The sequence below is a fragment of the Neopelma chrysocephalum genome, unplaced genomic scaffold (assembly GCF_003984885.1).
Source record: "Neopelma chrysocephalum unplaced genomic scaffold, ASM398488v2 Primary Assembly neopelma1_68, whole genome shotgun sequence".
Classification (NCBI taxonomy): Eukaryota; Metazoa; Chordata; class Aves; order Passeriformes; family Pipridae; genus Neopelma; species Neopelma chrysocephalum.
Window position 1 is genome coordinate 4,841,868 of NW_020897727.1, and position 8,798 is coordinate 4,850,665.

General features: G+C 45.9%; 1 long non-coding RNA gene across 9 annotated transcripts in view; it reads right to left on the reverse strand.

The window, feature by feature from the left end:
* Window positions 1-4,033: 4,033 nt before the first annotated feature.
* The window catches only part of LOC113968447, a 34,240-nt gene continuing 29,475 nt past the window's right edge, over window positions 4,034-8,798 (reverse strand). For 6 of the 9 annotated variants that reach the window (XR_003534513.1, XR_003534511.1, XR_003534508.1 and 3 more), the window contains 3 exons: window positions 6,033-7,652; window positions 5,800-5,889; window positions 4,034-4,807 (listed from right to left, as the gene is read on the reverse strand). This is a non-coding gene — a long non-coding RNA (uncharacterized LOC113968447). The remainder of the gene's footprint in view (window positions 4,808-5,799; window positions 5,890-6,032; window positions 7,653-8,798) is intronic. The other 3 variants (XR_003534510.1, XR_003534512.1, XR_003534509.1) reach the window with 3 other exon arrangements.

The window sequence follows — 8,798 nt, forward strand, 5'->3', positions numbered from 1 at the left end:
TTCCAGAGCCTCTCCTTTGAACTGTCACCTGTTCCCCTGAGCATCGGCAGCACTAGCAAAGGCTGGCAGGTGTAAATGCTCCTGGGTACCAGTCACCTCTCACAAAGCCAAAGAATATCCCAGCATGGTTTTCCTCTCCCTGGAAGGGCTGGTAACTTTCAGGGAATACAATGGTTACATGTATCGAACCTGGGCATTGGCCACCCTCGATTTAACGAGTCACAGACTGAGTCTCTGATACCTTCACAGGAAGCAACGTGTGTCCTTCCATCTACACCCAGAACATGAACCTGGCCAATGCAGAAATGAGTCACCATTTATTCCCCATTAGAGACATCTGTTAGAAGTTAAAACATCAGTCAGGGCTAATATAGGAACACAGAAGAGGGAAAGAATATAGTATTTTAGGGTAAGAGCTGTTTTCACTTCAGTCATCCCACACAGCAAAGGGCAAAGCCTCAGCAGACAGACATCTCCTGCACAGCAAGTTTAAGGATGTGCTGGGGTCTCATTTCCTTTCCTTCCTCACTTTTTCTGTGGCACTGCCAATTCAATTTGAGGCTTCCTGCTACTGTTTCCTATTTCTCGGTTTCATACCTGTGTTGAGGCACATGAGCAGTCCCCAAGGTGCTGGTCTCTGTGCAAATACACACCTTCCAATGGCTCCCACTGTTTCTTACTGCTCCAGAATCTGAAACATCCTGTGGTTTATCGATCCACCTAACCACACTTTGCCACTGATCTTTATCTTTGCATTCTTCCTGGCTCACACATCAGAGCAGAAAGTGTGTGACACATCACTTTCCAACTGACCTGGAGGGTTTTCACACCATGTAGTCACAATTCCCTGGCAGCTACTCTCTCTCCTTCAGTTGCATCTGATGGGAAAGTATCTGGAATTATCAGAGTAACTCTGCAGCTTTTGAGCAGATCAAGTGTGGTGGTGATGAGGGTGGCAAGGCCCTGGCACAGGTTGCCCAGAGAAGTTGTGGCTGCCCCATCCCTGGAAGTGTCCAAGGCCAGGTTGGATGGGGCTTGGAGCAACCTGGTCTAGTGGAAGGTGTCCCTGTCCATGGCAGAGGGGCTGGACTAGATCATCTATAAATGTTCCTTCCAACCCAACCCAGACTGTGATTCTGTGACTTCAGAACATAATTGCTTCTATCCTGCCCCAAGAGAGATGTACTTATGGGGGGAATCATCTGACAAAGAACAGTAAGTTATCTGTGGACACGTTTAAGGAGGTGTCAGCAAGGTTTGCGGGACATCTTCGAATGAAAATGATTCAGAAAGGATTTCTTAAGAGCAATGCCACAGGAACACGGTTTCAACCATGGTCAGGAAATCACATCCTGGGTTATCACTGTTGTGGTAAGAACATGACAATAACAAGGGATCTCACTTCTCTGTTATAATCGCCCAGATTTGGATATTCATCTACAGAAGCAAATTAGTCTCTGCATGTGCAAATGAAAGTGTGGATGTGCTCCATTTCAGCTGAAAGGGGCTGCTGGTGTGCCAGGTCTAAGCTCTACCTGACCCAGCCTTGCACAGGTTTCCCCAGTTCCTGCTAGAGGAGCTCTGATCACTCCAACCGTTTCTCTGCAGGAACTATCTCCCCCATGGAACTTCTCGAAGTGCAGTTTGTATAGCAAGTTGTCTGAAACTCATCTGGGTAAACACCTCACATTTAGAGATGATTATAGTGTTTTGTGCATGCTTTGTGGTAATAAAACAAAGCAGATCAAGGTTTTAAGTAATCTGTCAGTGTAAAAAATGATAATAATAAAAAAAAGCCCAAAGGTCTAATGGCATTAATTAAATCCTTCAAAGCTCATGTAGGCTGTTTCCCTGGGACATCCATCCAGCATCTCAGTCTTTCTTTGGACTTCAGGTCTTGGAAACATACAGGTAACACAGGACTATTGTGTGAACGCAGGGATTGATTTGTTGGTTTACAACAGAAAAAAAATAAACAACCCCACAACTAAAAGTATCGGAATTTGAATGGTCTCAAATCCAAAAGGCAAGTGGCCTTTTAAAATACTCATGACTTAAAAGAGCGTAGGGTCAGCAAAATTGTAGGATGACAAAAGCTCCCCAAAGTTTGGGGTTTTTTACCCCAGCAAATAAGTTGTTTAGCCAAAACAAATCAAACAAGCTGGCTTCTTCTAACAGATCATTCTCCCAGCTCTGGGTCAGTGGGAAGAGGCCCAGAGGCAGCTCTGCCAGACTGTCCCTTTCGGAACAAACAGGCAAGATGACAGAAAACATCAGTTGTAAAATGTTCTCATTTTCCTACCTCTTTGAGAGCACACTGGAAAGTTTCTCCTTGCACCTTATTAAGAGCCAAATTCTGACTCAAGCCCAGTAAGAACCAGGTGTACCCTCCCACCAGTGCCGATGGGGGCCCACCAGATATGTTCGGGCCGGACAAGAAAGCCAGACACTGGAAATGTCAATGGCACAGCACAGAGCTCCTTCCCCCACCGAGTGCCTTGCACTGTGACACTTGGTGAATTCTGATCTCTTTCCATGACTGACCTCCAGCACTCGAGTCGAACCTGTGAGTGCTCAGCCACGCAGAGGCTGAAGGGATGCTGGGATCCTGCATCCTCTCCCGTGGGACCAGGGCAGTGGGGCACTTGTGCTGAGACACCTGGGCTCCAGTCATGCCACAAATTAGACACAGGACAGTCTCAGCATCATGGCCTCAGCATTATAATTTTTTCTTTTATTCTGTCAGTGCTCAAACTTGTTGACCTTCCAATCATTGTTGCCCTCTCTATCCTCATCGTGGCTTTCAGGGAGGATGGCAGGTTTATTACAGGGCAATTGGGAGTGTTCTCAGTACAGTCATTTGTCTGAGGCAGTTACTGCATCACTGTTCCTGATCAAACAGGATCAGGGAGCCTGGACTCGGGTTAAGTGGCATTCCTACTCCTGGAATGCTGAAGGCCAAACAGAGGCACATTAGCAGAGCTATAAACAAATTAGGACAGACTGTGGCTGGGGCAAGACTCGGTGCTAAACACAGTTATACCAAATATAAAAACCTGAAGCAGTGTTTGTGTTTTCTGAGGAAGGTGAGAAGGCAAACAATGTAAGGAACAGGGGTAAAGCAGGTGAGGGTCTGCCCAAGGGAGAGCTGCTGCAGGGCAGGAGTTTACATTGATCCACTTCCACCTTCCTAATCTCAAGGAGGATATTTCAGTGTTATCCAGTGTTGAAGTTCTGGCACTGTAAGGCAGCTGTTCTGTTCTTCAAACCAAAGCTGTAGATGTTGTCAAATAGCTTAATAACAGGTCTGCTTTAAATCCATCCAGACCTGCTTCTGGCCAGTACAAAACTCAGACTCTAGCTAGAAGAGTTTTGGGGGTTTTTGTTTTTAATTATGTGAAGAGGTGCCAGGCACTAAAGTCGACCTGCATTTCCACATGATACATTGCAAACAAACAGGTATGAAAGATCTCTTCCAAATCCTGTGTCACTGTGTTAATGCTGTGCCCACCAAGCCCTGCCCAGCAGGCATTCACTCCCTCTGACACTGAGGGATCCCCTCCAGGCACCCCAAAGAGCAGCAGGGCCTGCCCACATCCTTCTGCAAGGCCCCAGGTAGCCAGGAGTGCCCAGGAGCTGCTCTCACACTGTACTGACACACAGACAGAAATGGAGACCTGCACCTTTAAAGTTCTTCAGCATTAAATCAGCAATGCAGAGCCGCAATTATATCAAGTTATTCTGCCGACATGAATCCTGGCGATACAGACCCAGACCAGCAAAGCTGATTAGTAGTGTTGGAGCTCCCTGCATGCTCCTCCAAAACACAATTAAAAAGAGTTTTATTCCGAGTAACACGGGGGTTACAGGGTCAGAAGAGTTTCCATTTCAAAAGGCAGCAGGATACAAACTAGCAGGAAGGGGAAAGCAAATTGCCCAGATTTTGTGCTAGAAATATGTGGGTATTTAAGCTGCTGGACTTCAATTCCTTACCAAAATTTTTATCCCACCATTCCTAAGGAAAATAGGAAAATGGGTACAAAGGCAAACCTTTTTATATTGTGATGGCAATAACCCTGCTTCCCCCTGAAACAAGTACAGGTTCTGCCACTTTCTTCAACTTTGGGCTTCCCCACAGAGTCTTACAAAGAACAGATAACAATCCTTTTGACTTTCTACATTTTAAAATTTATTATGATTAAAACAGGAAAAAAAAAATAAAAATTGTATAGGAAGATCCAGCAAATAATTTCTTGTCCAGAATTGCTTTAAGGAGCCAAAAATGCAGTTTCCTAAGCCAACAAAAAATAGAAATATTGTTCAGTGTCTGGCAGTTGGTAAGTGTACCTTGTCCCAGGGTTCTTTCTGTGGCCCAGTCTGGTTGCAGTCAGCTGCCTTCCTGCAGGCTTCATAGAAGCTTTAAGGAGATTCTGTATCTACATATTTTATCTGAATCAATGTTCAGAGATTCTATGAAATTACATTCTGCACAGACAACAAAAATGGCAGAGATTTCCTTGGCTAGAGCTTAGAGGAGCAGAGCTGTTGGATTTCATAGAAACCAGTCAATACCAAATAAAAAAAAAATCCTAAATGTCAGTGAAAGCAACGTGGAAGGTGACTTCATCTAAATTTGAATGATGGACAGATCTCACAGTGTCAGTCTGATTTGGGATTTCCAGAAGCTATTTGGCTTTCCTCAGAGCAGTGTGACCTTGTCTCCAACTCCCTGAAGCCATGGGAAAGGGAGATCTTTCCTCAAACACTGCCAAAGCAACAGGCTGTTCCTTCATTCCTGGCTTTTCTGCTAACATAAAGATAGAAGCAGAGAAGGGCTTTACTCCATAGTTTAAATCCAGCTATAGAAATAAAACAACCCTCTTCTGCATAAACTGATTTCCAAATATTTGTCATATTATGGGAGCACAAAGAAACATTGTTATTATTAAAAAAATAAATTAAAAAAGTCCAAGATGAAGCAGATCCCAGGTTTGTAGGAAAAAAGACAAACAGTGTTGGAATCTTGCAGCCAGGCTTTTGTGTTTATCCCCTCTCCTGACCCTACATGCCATGGAAAAGCTTTAGGGGTACAGCTTGAAGGATGCTCATGTGCTTTTATACTCAATAAAAATGTTTTTGTAAATAATCACTCCTTTTCTGCTTTATGAAAAGCCTTTTTTTTAAAAAGGAAAATAAGGTCTAGTTAATATTTGTTTTAGTAATCAGATCTGGCCATGAAAAAACAGAACAATTATAAAAATGGCTGTAGAAAATCCTGCATGTCTCCAGATTAGGAACAACGGATAGTTCATCACCAGGCACTGCTGACACTGAGTTTTCTAACCAGATAAAATGTTTAGCAGTAGTTATATCACTGCCAATTCCTTTGGTTAGTAGCAGAAAGATCAAACCTGGGATATGTTTGCTTAGAAAAAAAGAGGTGTTATTTTTCCTTTTTGTTACAACCTTAAAACATTGTCTTTGTACCTCAACTACCTAATCTACATACACGTTCAAAACTACGAATGAGTAATTATATATACTTACATATATAATGTTATATAGAGGGTATATTATAGCATTCTATATTATATATATTTAATGTACCTTATTCTATTGCAGAATCCTATATTGAGTCATTTTTATAGCACAGCATTATCTGATCCCATGCTGTCTAGGATTAGCACTGCAAATATTCTAAAAACCAAGCTGAAGTTGTTAGTGATAGTACAATATCCTTACACTTGATTTATAAACAAATTTTAATAAACTGAACATATCAATGAATTAATTGCTCACCTCACTCTGAACAGAGCCACATGCCCTTGTCCCTGCAGTCAGGCTGCTCTTCACTCCCTGGACTCTGATGTCTCGGGTGTAAATGCTTATCTGGTTTTTAAGAAAGCAACAGAATTTTAACTGGGCCTCAGAACTCGGGTTTTTGTCTGTACAATGATTAGACATTAGTGATAACAAGACTCCAAGCACTGTATTGTTATTAATGCTTCCACAGGACTGGAAAAATTCCGAACCTGGAGACACAGGAAATCCATGAGTTATGTGACTCACGCCCAGGTCTCCAAGCAGAATTTTCTCCTCTCTTGCAGGCAACTGTCCCCACACCTGGTCCAAGGGTTTGGTCCCTGTCGCTCTCTGCAGAACCCCCTCCCACTCCTGAATCCAGCTTCCAGCCATTTCTGCAATGTGCCTCAAAGCAGTTTTTGCTGTTCCATGAAACCCTGGTTCAAGGAACATCTCACATTCACAGTGACTTGTGGGATGCTAACTCAGAGAAAACCAGTAATGTTTGGCACAAGGTAATCCTGTAGGGAGAATGCTGCTTCGCTTTTATATATTATTTACATATATAAAATATATTATTTTATATATATTATTATATATTATTTTATGTAATTATTTTGCAAAATGCAGAACATGTAAATCTATGTGCTGTCCTTTAAAGAACTGGCATCCTAAAGCAAAGGTTCCATGTCAGCAACATCAGTGAGCATGAATTCACACCACAAAACTGTGATATTCTCAGCTGAGGTTGCAAACCCCTATCCCAGTGCCCTTTCCCTCAGCCTTGCCCTGTCAGCCCTCCAAACCCACACATCCTGCTGCTTCCTGGTGCCAGCCAGAGACCTGCCACACGCAGTGCCCCAGCACTGCTGAGCTCAGGTGACAGACAGCCTTTGTTTCCAACTTCTTGGGATTTTTCAGCCGCAGTGAGACAACCCGGGGTTTGTACTTCATCTCACAGAGCCTTCCCCCACCTCCAGTTCTGCAGCCTGCAAAGATTGCTTTTCCCACGCTTCCTTCCCCAGCCCTGGCCCTTGGGAAAGAACAAGAAGCAAAATGTTTACAAGAGACAGACTGGTCACAAACTGCGCCCTGCCGAGGGTTTGGTAGCAGTGTTCCAGCTCCCTGTCTAACCAACATCAAAGATCTCCAGAAGTTTCCATTTTTAATCACCCCAAATCAGCTTTTTTTTCATTTTCAGCCCAGCTAGTTGAGACCTCCCCCACCCAGAGGATGTCAGTAGGGCAACGCACTGTTTTTCACCCACAGAGCAGAGCCCATGATAAATAACACTCAGAGCTCTGTGAGGATGAGTGTCCTCTGCAGCTCACAGCCCAGAGGCTTCATTATTGCATCGCCCATAATTCAATTCACCCTTCCTAAAAGGTCTCTTTCTGCACCCAACCCCCACCCCTGAAAACACGTCCCACTAATAATTCCCGATTAATGCCGTCAATTACCAACTCTCCCCCAGCCCCTCTCCATCCCCTGATTGGGCTGGAATGGAAGGGAAGCAGCATCTAACCGGGGAGGAATAGAAGTAGGGGTAAAATAGCAATAAAAAGTAATTACATAAAAATGCTAAACATATTACATCTGTTAGTTTGCTGAGCCCAGTGGGCTTGACAATTCCAGGTTTTTACCATTGTCCGCGCCCAGACAGACAAGAATAAGAGAAACAGGGAAAGGATCTTTCAATAAGATTATTAAATCAGTGCATGAAAAATAAGTCGTCATTACATTGCAAAAGGGAGAGAGAAACTCGCTGAAATTTCTTTCTGCAGCTTTGCCTTTGTGATCTGCAAGGTGCTGTGCTCCTGCTTACACTCTGTTGCCCTGGCAACGTACTCCTGTAAAATAAAGATTATTAAAGCGCATATGATTATTTGGCCGCACAGTGAATGAGGCAGCCGCTTCTGAAATTCCTTATCAGAGAAATTCAATTTTAGGCCAAATTGTGTTTTCACTGCCTCTCAGCTTCTCCCTCCCCCCCGCAATACCAATAAACCCATCATCTCCCCAGCTGTACATGATACTTTGTCACTAACTCTTTCATGCCTTTCCTTTCCCATTCCAGGTTTTATTTTTATTCTGTCAAAGCAGAATGCTCTTCCCAATTTGTAGAAGGTTTTTCTTCCTCACAGGTTTTTTCTCCCTGCACAGCCAGCAGCCTCCTTGTGCGCTGTGGCAGCGGGAGGGACATTCCCCTCCAGCCCAGACTGGGAGCCAGGGCCACATTCCAGCTGGGAGCTCTGGAAGGTGAAGGGTGAGCACGGAGGAGTCACCTGAAATGTTACAGCACACAACTGCCCTTCACACCAAGTGAAACTTCATCTGATGCAGGGCCTTGGTGGCCCCTGCTTGCAGCTCATCTGCTGCCCAGCCCACAGAGATCCCAACCAGGTGTTTGAGGCACCGGTTCTATCGGCCACAGCCCCCCTGGGCCCACTGAGGGGCTCCCCAGGTGACACACAGCCCCTGCTAGGCGGCACCAGCACGGCCGAGGCTCAGCGATACCTCCGCTGCCCGACCCCACCGCCACCGCCACCCACCATAGCGGTGGCCACGGCAGCGAGCACCTGCCCCTACCCTGCCCCTGTCCCTGCTCCTGTCCCTGTTCCTGCTCCTGTCCCTGTTCCTGCCCCGTCCCCGTCCCCGCCCCTACTCCTGTCCCTGACCCTGTTCCTGCCCCGTCCCTGTCCCTGTTCCCGTCCCTGTCTCTGTTCCCGTCCCTGCTCCTGTTCCTGTCCCTGTTCCCGTCCCTGCTCCTGTTCCCGTCCCTGCTCCTGCCCCGCTGTCACCGCACGCACCGCTGTGGCTGTGCCCTGTGCCCGTCACCGCCACGGCCGCCCAGGGTACGGCCCGGCCCCGGGGGCGCGTCCCGCCGGGTGCCCGGGCGGGGGTGCCCGGGCGGGGGACCGGGGCCGGGGGGGGGCAGCACGGAGGAGTGACCTGAGATGTTACAGCGCACAACTGCCCTTGACGGGAACAGGAGC